The sequence below is a fragment of the Sinohyriopsis cumingii genome, chromosome 3 (genome assembly GCF_028554795.1).
Source record: "Sinohyriopsis cumingii isolate HCF-2022 chromosome 3, ASM2855479v2, whole genome shotgun sequence".
NCBI classification, from domain to species: Eukaryota; Metazoa; Mollusca; class Bivalvia; order Unionida; family Unionidae; genus Sinohyriopsis; species Sinohyriopsis cumingii.
In genome coordinates, this window is record NC_142963.1 from 130,700,988 (window position 1) to 130,711,042 (window position 10,055).

The window sequence follows — 10,055 nt, forward strand, 5'->3', positions numbered from 1 at the left end:
TTGATATCCTTGACTTCAGTAAGGCTTTCGATCGTGTCCCCCATAAAAGACTCCTCAGTACGTTGGACCACTATGGCATCAGGTGTAACACCCAGAAATGGATCAGAGATTTCCTATCAGACAGATCGCTGAGAGTTATAGTAGATGAAGCAACATCAGACCCAGCATCAGTTGTTAGTTGGGTACCTGAAGAGAGTGCTTTGGGTCCCATCCTCTTCCTGTTAACAATGATCTACCTGCGAGCGTCATATCCAACACGAGACTTTTTGCAGATGACCGTATATTCTACCGGGAAATAAATGTATCCAAGAACTGAGATCCTTCAAGAAGACCTGAACCAACTGGCCCTCTGGGAAAGAACTTGGGGTATGTCGTTCCACCCAGAAAAATGCAGCATCCTATGAGTTTACAGGAAGAAATCACAAATCTTGTCCGAATATACTCTTAAGGGGCACAAGTTAGCCAATGAGCAGGCAACAAAATATCTCGGGGGTTGAATTGTCCAGAGACCTCTCTTGGAAAAGGCATATAGACAAGATAGTGAAAAAGGGAACAGTAACCTTGGTTTCCTGCGCCGCAACCTCCGAATTAACAATGAAGAAGTAAAGAGTCCAGCATATTTCACTCTGGTTCTACCAGGTCTGAATATTGCTCGACTGTGTGGAACCCACAAAATAAAGATCTAAAAAAATAAGATAGAGATGATTCAGAGGAGAGCTGCTAGATTCACCAAAAATAAATATCGTAACACTAGCAGTGTCAGTGCAATGTTGAACCATCTCCAGTGCGAATCACTCGAATCCATGCGAACAAAGGCCCAGCTAACCATGTTGTACAAAATTGTGAACAACCTAGTGGACATACCAAATACCTGACCCTGGCATATAGCCAAACTAGGGCAAACCACATGAAAAAGTTCGAATTAAAGTCAGCATGGACAAATTGTTTCAAGTTCAGCTTCTTCCCATGTACAATAGGGAGTTGAAACAAATTACAATCAATAATTGCTCATGACTTGGTATCTCACGAGCAGGAGCTTTCCAAATTCAGATTCTAATGAACTATTGATGTTCAAGTAAGACCTTTGTGATTCTCAGGGCTATGCTGGTTGAGGTTCATTATCTCATCGCTTCTACGGTAGCCGGATTGGTCTGAGTATGAAGGGACGAAAACGTACAATGACACTCTTTTACTTATTTCTGCCTTTCCTATCATTACTCTTCTGACTGTCCTATTACTTGCGTCTTTACTTTATCTTTGAAAACGCACCACCCGTTGCTTAATAGTCAAGTGTGGCTGCGTAACGTATTTATAGATAGATAAATAACATGACTTCGGATGTGCGCCCGCAAACTGGTTATCAAGACACGACGATAACATTACGTAATTAATCTATTAAAGCATCCTTTGGTATGATCAGTGTATATATGGCGGAGGTGAGGCATTGCTAGGTAGATTAAGTTACACGTCACGTAGTTTGGTATTCCGCGTTGGGTTAGATTAGTCCATGCATTGGCCTAAATTATTTTCATAAATGTTTTTCTACTTTATATTGAAATTCGATGCGGACTGAACAATGCAATCTCTCCAAAATGAAAACCTAGTGTACTTTTCAGCCAGTTCTTTTACCGTACATATCTATCTTATTCATACCCAATTATCAATATGCAGATTATATGCTCTTTTTTATAAAAAATATTTTTGGGGGGGGGGGCAGAAGGGGGGGGGTCTGGCTTCAACAGTGGAAAGACCCGATAGTGTTTAATATAAAAATCCCCCTAAAAACAGTTGGGACATCCTCTTCATTTTTAACGGCTCGTTGGAAATAAATGGATTATATATCCAGTGTAATAACTTCTCTTGACATCATATGGATATTATCTGAACCTCTGCTAATGTTTGATATTTATTGGGAAGGTGATTGTTCACCGCTTGTTGATGAAGTCTTGGCTTCTGTTAATCGATGCTATTAATTAACATTAGTTCAATTTGACTGTCATATACCGACATGTTTAAGTCTGCTTGCACAGTTAACTGAGCAGAGTTATGGAAATAACAAAAAAAGTTTTAATAACTTTCGGAGTTTGTTTTATTATGACTTAATATTTTTTCAAGTACTATAAAGGCTGAGATAGGTTGGGTGGGTGAAGTTACAAATCAGGTTATTCTCACTCTGGAGGTGGGGTGGGGGTTGCCTATTATGATTATTACTGATCCTAGATGTAAGATGTCCAACCTGATATTTATGAAATGTGGGTTGAACATCTTACTGCCAGCAGAAATGGTGTTCTGTATTGTTTTCCCAGTGGGGAGAAAGTAACAAAATTATTAAGGTGGAATGTATGCCTAGACCTCGTGCAAAAACAAGCTGGAAACATTTTTGTGTCAGCAACTGTTAAATGTAAGTTTCAATAGGTATGGAAACAAGAAACATTATGCTGAAAATATGAACAGTTCATACCCTGTATAAAAGATGATTTGGACTTTGATTAACTGAAACTGTTAATTTATTATGTGAAGGAATTTACTAGTTGTTTTAGCCCTAGTACATGTAATATACTTAGGTAAAAAGTTCCAGTTCATTTATTGTTTCCAAAGTTGATCATTGTAACTGGAAGAACCTGTTTCCAAGTTTTAAATGAACTGAAAGAAACATTGTTTATTCAAGTGATATAAAAGTTTATATTCCTTAAAAAGTTTATCATGAATTGCAAAGAAATGAAGATTTATCTTATTTTGTTATTTACTTGTATATAAAATTATACACGGTGTGGGTAATAATTACTTGCATTCCATTAATAAAAGAAAAATCTATATATTATAAATAACTAATGTTCATATCTTAATGTTATTGTAATGGATGATTTTTAAACGAATTATGCATACAATAGAAATAGTTCTTAAAATATCTGAGTTTGAACAATGTGCACACAAATAAACAAGAAGTCAGTCTTTGAACTCGTATGCCACACATGCGAGCGAATTGGTACTAAGATATTTAACTTGTTTACTCTTACGGGTTTAGCCTGTATTATTTTTAGCCATTTCTATTTACACACCAGAACACGATCACTTTGCCTGATTCAGGTACTAATGCAAAACTAATTTTAATTTGGTGATTACATGATCGCAATTTAGCTGAATTATACAGGATTTCGCCTGATGCATATACAAACTGTGTAGACAGTATAGTTGTTAGTCATCAAATAAAATGAAAGACAGCAGTGCGCAGTTGAAGAAAATGATATATACCCAGTACCATTTAGAGTTATGTTACAAAAAAGTCACAAACGCCCACTCATACAAGTGTTGAAAATGCACCAGATTCTTCTCTAAGCCAAGCCCAGGACAAGTGGTTTTAGAAAACGCATTTGTTCCACCTACATTTTAACGTAACCCACAATTTCAGTCTCTTGCCTCAATTCAATCAGATGTATGCATTTATTCCATAAACACAAAGAAATAATGTATAAAATCATTTTCATTATTGGGTTAGGGCGTAGGCTGTGTTAAAGAGCGCAGTCATTTTATTGATTTTTTTCCCCCATTTCATTCTCATTTATTATGAAATGATATTACTTAGTGGAGTGCTAGCAACTGTAACTTAAGGGATGTTTTCCACATGCTGGCTAGTGTCATGAATATACTGTGATACATTTTGCTTTATTAGGCATAAACTGTCATGAGACTTGATTGATTTAAATCCTGAAATAGTCAGTTACACTTACAAATCCACTGGTAGAATTTAAAATCTGTGACAGTTTGGGATCTTTTTTTTTTGCAATAATTGAAAAACACCTTGCCTTCAGAGTCAATGAATTCAAGCCATTGATAACTGTCAAACCATTGTGGCTGAAACTGTTATTGCCTATTAGTTGTGTCCTATTTGATGATTTTGCTGCCACAGAGTCTGGATTAGGTCTCTTGAGAAATAGTTAATCTAGACTCAGTTGCAGTCTTACATTTTATATGTTCACTTTAATTAATTTTCTTTCTTTGAATCATCCTTATGTCATCACGTGCTAAAATTTAGTTAACTGTCTTTTTTCTAATAGAAAAGATCACCTCATTTGACAATTCCTTCTACTAAAGTGATCACAGCATACATTTTGTCTTTGAAATTCAAATATTGCCTACTCCTTAATTAACATAACTATTTCACTTCAAATCATAATGCAATATTGCACATTGAAGGTGATCCTATGTATAACCAGTTCGAAGAAATAACGACTCCTTACTGTCATTCAATCACTGCATACAGGAAACACACGCTTCTGTCTGTAAAGTACCTTTCATTCGTTTTCTGGGATTACTTTGGTGTATTAAAACCAAACAGCGATCCACTCGGGATTATCTGGGTTGTGTAAAGAGAATATAACACGGTCATTCAGAACACTGTCAATACATCAGAACAGATTTGTCCATTTGTTTATTTAGCCAATATAACTTAGTGAAGTCAAAAGGCAAACATGAGGATGGTGATAGGTTATGTTGAATTTGTAATGAATCATCTGATCCTAGAAAATTTGATACAATATTTCACTGGCTGTGGTAATCATCAAGTGAACTTGCATGGCACCACAAGACTGCATGGTAACACAAGACTGATCAAGATACCATAAGCTGGAAATACAAAGAGAAAAGATGACCCAAAGGCAATTCTTGCAAATCGTATGCAAGAACGATTTCACAGATCAAAGACGAAAACTTTACTTTTTTTTAGCTTGAAGATATTAAAAAATTCTAGATTACTTCCCCAGTCTGCTACAGTAATTCTTGCCCATTGTTCTCAGAAATAGATCACAATCCTTGCAGTATTTTGCGTGAGCCACAGCATCTCAATTGATGCGGCTGACGCTAGATGCTCCGTTCTTCAGTTCATGGATATGTTTAACACAAACACAGCTATGTCTCTTTGGGATGTGTGCATAAATAAAGAATGCATGTCCCTTCATGACCACACTTACTGAATTTATCATGAGTGTCTCTAGGACAGCTGTACCTTGTGAGAAAGAATTTTATGAACAAACTGGACAAACAATATTGCTAGAAATATACTCAGACTTGAGACTGCATAAAATGCAATGCTTATTTGTGAGGCATTATCAGTGCTAGGGCTTGAGGTAATAACTTTATGTACGGCTGGTAAGGTAAGGGCACTTATGACTTAAATTAAATTGAAACTGTGAAGAAGAAAGGTTCAAATACAATAAACTTGTTTTCCCTCATTTGTTATATTACAGTGCCATAATTGGTAATTTCTCTTATCTGTTTAATCTGTACAAACGTACAAAATAAACATACATTTTCTGTCTCATTCTGCTCTCAACTCAAGAATCTAATTACAATAAAAATAAAAGTACTCAAAAAGATTTTTGTTGCTATTAGTGAACGAGAGAGAGAGAGAGAGAGAGAGAATTTTACTTATTTAATTGCCTACACGTATCCTGGGTAGTTGAGGGTGTTTTGGTACAGTCTTTTGCTGCTCTTTTGGAAGTCATGGGGTCTTTTATTTGATGATGATTACCAACATAGGGAAAAACTCTCCTGATCTTACTCGATAATTATACAATGCAGGATTTTACTGATCACTGTCTGTTTTTTAGGCTTGATTCAGTATAATTGTATTAATGTATCCTGGGTAGGTGAGAGTGTTTTCGAACAGTTTTGTGCTAGCCCCATAACTTTCACGGTGATAGGCAGAAAAAATAAACTTTTGGATGACTAATTCATGCATAACTTTCTGGAAATAATCAAACAGGAAATTGCTGGACAGATTTGTGGAGGCAAACAAGTGTTAAAAGAACACTGCTTAAACGTTTATAACAGTTTTTGCTTTAATATTCATCAAAGGAAAAGTCCATGGAGATCTTCAGGACGTACACGTTATGGTCAACAAGTACTGGTTGCTAGTAGTTAAGTGGGGCACTATACGTACAATGGAAATTAGCATTACGGAGACCCCTGGGTGAATATACGTACAATGGAAATTTAACATGGCGAAAAATCGTGGGTTAATATACGTACAAGGGGAATTAACATGGGAAAAAAATTGTGGGCCGATATACGTACAAGGGGAATTTAACATGGGGAATAGAGTTTGGGGGTTGTTTAGGGACAAAGGGGAATTGAATATGGGATTTTTATTTTTGTTTTTAAATTTTTTTTAAATTTAAATTTAAATTTAAATTTAAAAAAGGGGTAGGCAATTGAAAGGCTATCTCTTTTCGAGAAATATGGCTGGCCCTGAAAAGGGCCTTTGGGTTTTCTTCTTCTTCTTCTTCTTCTTCTGCTTCTAATTTCTTCTTTTTCTCCACCAAGTTCTTATTTTATCTCCTACACTCTTTCTCTTCTTTTCTTTCTTTTTTTTCTTCTGCTCTTCTTTCTTCTTCTCTTCCTCCTCTTCTTTCTTCCTCTTCTCATTTTCTTCTTCTTTTTCAATTTTTTCGTTCCATTTGCTTATTCTTATTCTTTCCTCTTCAGCCTCCTTCTCCTCCTTTATCTCTTTCATGACACCACTAATCTTGTCCTTTACCTTTTTTAAGTTATTAATTTCCATCTTTACACGATGGGGACTATAGGAATAATGGTCTTCAACGAGTCTTATTAACATCTGCTCCATCATTCCTAAGTTGTCTAAAACGTCTTGCAATGTTTGTATTTTGTCCATTTGGTTAGAAGCCATCTTCTTTGTAGAATGGTTTGAACGACGAATACTGTGGGTTCTTATAGTGAAAGCGCGGACGTGAAGGAAAACATCCCCCTAAAAACATAAAATTGATCTTACCTAGATCATAACCAAAGAAACAACAACGCGCGGACGTGAAGGAAAACATCCCTCTACTTTTCTCATTTCATATAATAAAACCCAAACTATACTCTCCACCTACGCTAAGAAACCCATAATCTACTATTCACACAAACTTACGTGAACGGTTACAAACACAAACACATACCCTCACACAATAAAAAAAGAGTTAGTGTTTATATTCACACTACTCTACCTACACACATTGGCAAATGGATCGTTATTTCTTTTCTAGAGTATTGGGTAGCCCTGAAAAGGGCTGTTTTTTTTTAACTCCAGATGCACCTATCTAATGGTTGCACCTTCCTGGCCTGGCGCCACACACGCATCTTCTTCTCCAGTCTTCTTTCACCTTTCTTCTTGGGAGTGCAGAGGCAGGATATGTGGCTTCAGAATCCCAATTTTCGGTTTCTGGGATTCTGAAATTTCTTCTTCTCTCCTTTTCCTCCTCCTCCTCTTCTTTGTTTCTTCTCTCCTCCTCTTCTTTTCTTCTTTCCTCTTCCTCCTCTTTCATTCTTGCTTCTTCGACAATGGCCTCCGCGGCCAGTTCATTTAGTATGCGCCTGGCATATTCCAGGTGCATCTGGAGTTCTAACAGTTTCACAATTCTGGTGTTCATTCTTCTGGCGGTGTTGATCAATCAACAAGGGTAGCTGGACTGCCGAGCGAGTTTTAATTTATACTGAAAGCGCGGACGTGATTGAAAACATCCCTTAAAAACATAAAATTAATCTTACCTAGATCATGACCAAAAAACAATGCGCGGACCTAAAAGAAACACTCACTCACTTTTTTAATGCTACCCATCACTATTTTAAATTTTTTTTATAAATCACTTCAATAGACTATTTACATACTCAAAGCAATCTAACCCCAAATGTACACCTCAAACACCAAAAAAGACATCATTTTAATCTACTATCCACACCAACTTACGTGAGCGCTTACAAACACAAACACACAAACTCACAAACACATACCCTCACATACCCTCACATTTTTTAAGAAAGAGTTAGTGTTTATTTTCACACTACTCTACCTACACATTGGCAAATGGATAGTTATTTCTTTTCTAGAGTATTGGGGTAGCCCTGAAAAGGGCTGTTTTTTTTGTTTGCTATGGCAATCTTTTTTAGTTTCTAAGAATGCGATGTCCTCTGAGGATAGACTTTCTGGCGATAGGTCTGCTTCTTCGGAAAGAGAAGAAGAACTCTTTGGTGTCGATACGACAATCGACAAAGCCTCTGTCAGCTTCAGGTTGCTGTTGTTGTTGTTGTTGTTGTTGCTGCTGCTGTTGCTGCTGTCTCTGAAGTCTGTACTTCTCTGTCCATTCTTCTTTTTCCCTGTTCATTTCTTCTCTGAAGAGCTCTTCTATCAGGTCTTCAGTGACTTTTAACATTCTCACATTCTCTATTTCTTCTGGCTTCGGTATCAGACTGTGTCTGACCCTATGCAAATTCACGTAGGCTTCGTTGAGCTTAGCTAGTTTGGAGCACATCTTCTTAGGAGGATGAGTCGACAATGGATGGTTAGACTGGAAACAACCCCCGGTTCTTAAAGTCAAAGCGCGGACGTGAAGGAAAACATCCCCCACACGGTTTTCGAGCCGCAAGGTTCAGTGAGTGTCATGAGAGGGATAGTAAGAAATCAAAGAGCATAAATCCAACATTCTTATAGCTAAACAAAAAAGACAAAGGCATTTTTTTCAAAACACAACATTTTTTATTCAAAAATCACTTAACACTAAACAACAACTTTAACATTTTTAACAATAATCCAACACTATAACATCAAACAATTGTTTCAAATCACAAACATTTTTTCCTCAATTGACAATCTACTTTGAACAGGGCTGACAACGTTGTGAATGAAATTGTGATTTCCACTGTTGGAAATCATTAGGCCATTGATGGACACTACGTTTCTTAGCTTGAGACAAAAGATAAGCATAATGGTCACAAAACCATCGATCTAATTTCACATCGTTTCTAGTAGAAGAACGAGGATCAAAATGAGTCACTAAATAATCTAAGGAATAGCCCAGGCTGCGATGATGCAGAAAATACACACAGTACTGTCCACACACCAAGGAATCTGTGCCTTGTAATTTCACATTATTGAATCGGGTGGTTTGAGCATTTCTTCTCATAAAGTCAATGATATCGTCTTCCAAAGGGGGCAATCCGTACGAATCGAAATATTCCACACATCCTTCTTGAGGAAAGTAAACGGCTACCCAGTGGGTTCCTGGGAGATGACTGTCGTCCGTGTTGATCACGTAAGCTTGATGGTCTTTAGGTTTGCGATGAGGGAGTTCATCTCTAGCACAGACGACAGGATTCCAAGAAGCCGTATACGAACTGTGGTTCAAAAGGTAATAAAGTTCCCAGGTATCCATTGATTTGTGTGTGCCTTTTTTTCTTCTTCACAGGTAATAATAAGTCGTCAATTCGATCCTGACTTTTTGCTTGAAAATGTCTGACGAATAAACGGTTATTCGTTCTGTTTCCTCACTCTGATTCAGGAGAGCTTCGATACGATGGATCTCTTGAGTGGTTAATGGTGGACAAGAATGTTCACGCAAGTCTTTATACCACTGATGCAACACGTCTTTGTCCGAGATGAGACTCCAAGCTTCGTCCAGATACTCGTTCAATTTTTCTTCTTGACTCAGCATCAGACATTTATCGTGTTGAATTTGACTGGGATGATCGTTTTGACATCCATAACAATTTTTCTTGATCAATTCCGTCATTTTTTCGACCAAGTGTTTGGCAAAACAGGAGACTAAATGGGCTTCTTGTTCTGGCCATCTCGATTTCATCATGATCACTTCTTTTTCCACAGTTTCCTCACATTCTATCTCCAAAGTTTCTCCACTAGGTAAAGAGGGATAACAGTCTTCCATGGCTTCTAATAGTCTAGAATGACTTCTCTCAAACTGTTGATTTCTATCGTATTATCGAATTCTGCATACAGGAGGACGTTCACCGTCTCTGGTAGAGCACTCGAAAACTGAACTTCCACACGAATCTGGCCAGATTTTATAGGGTGGAAATGTCCCTCATCGCTGCCTTGGTCAGGAGTGAAATCGAAAGCCCACAAAGCGTAGCCTCCTACATAATCGTCGTACGTAATGCCGTGACTGGTGTTGGTTCCTAACTGTCCCGTGGCTTCGTACAGGGACAAGTACGATCTCAAGTAATTGTTCTGGGCAAAGTCAGGTTCGAAAGGTCGGGTACACAAG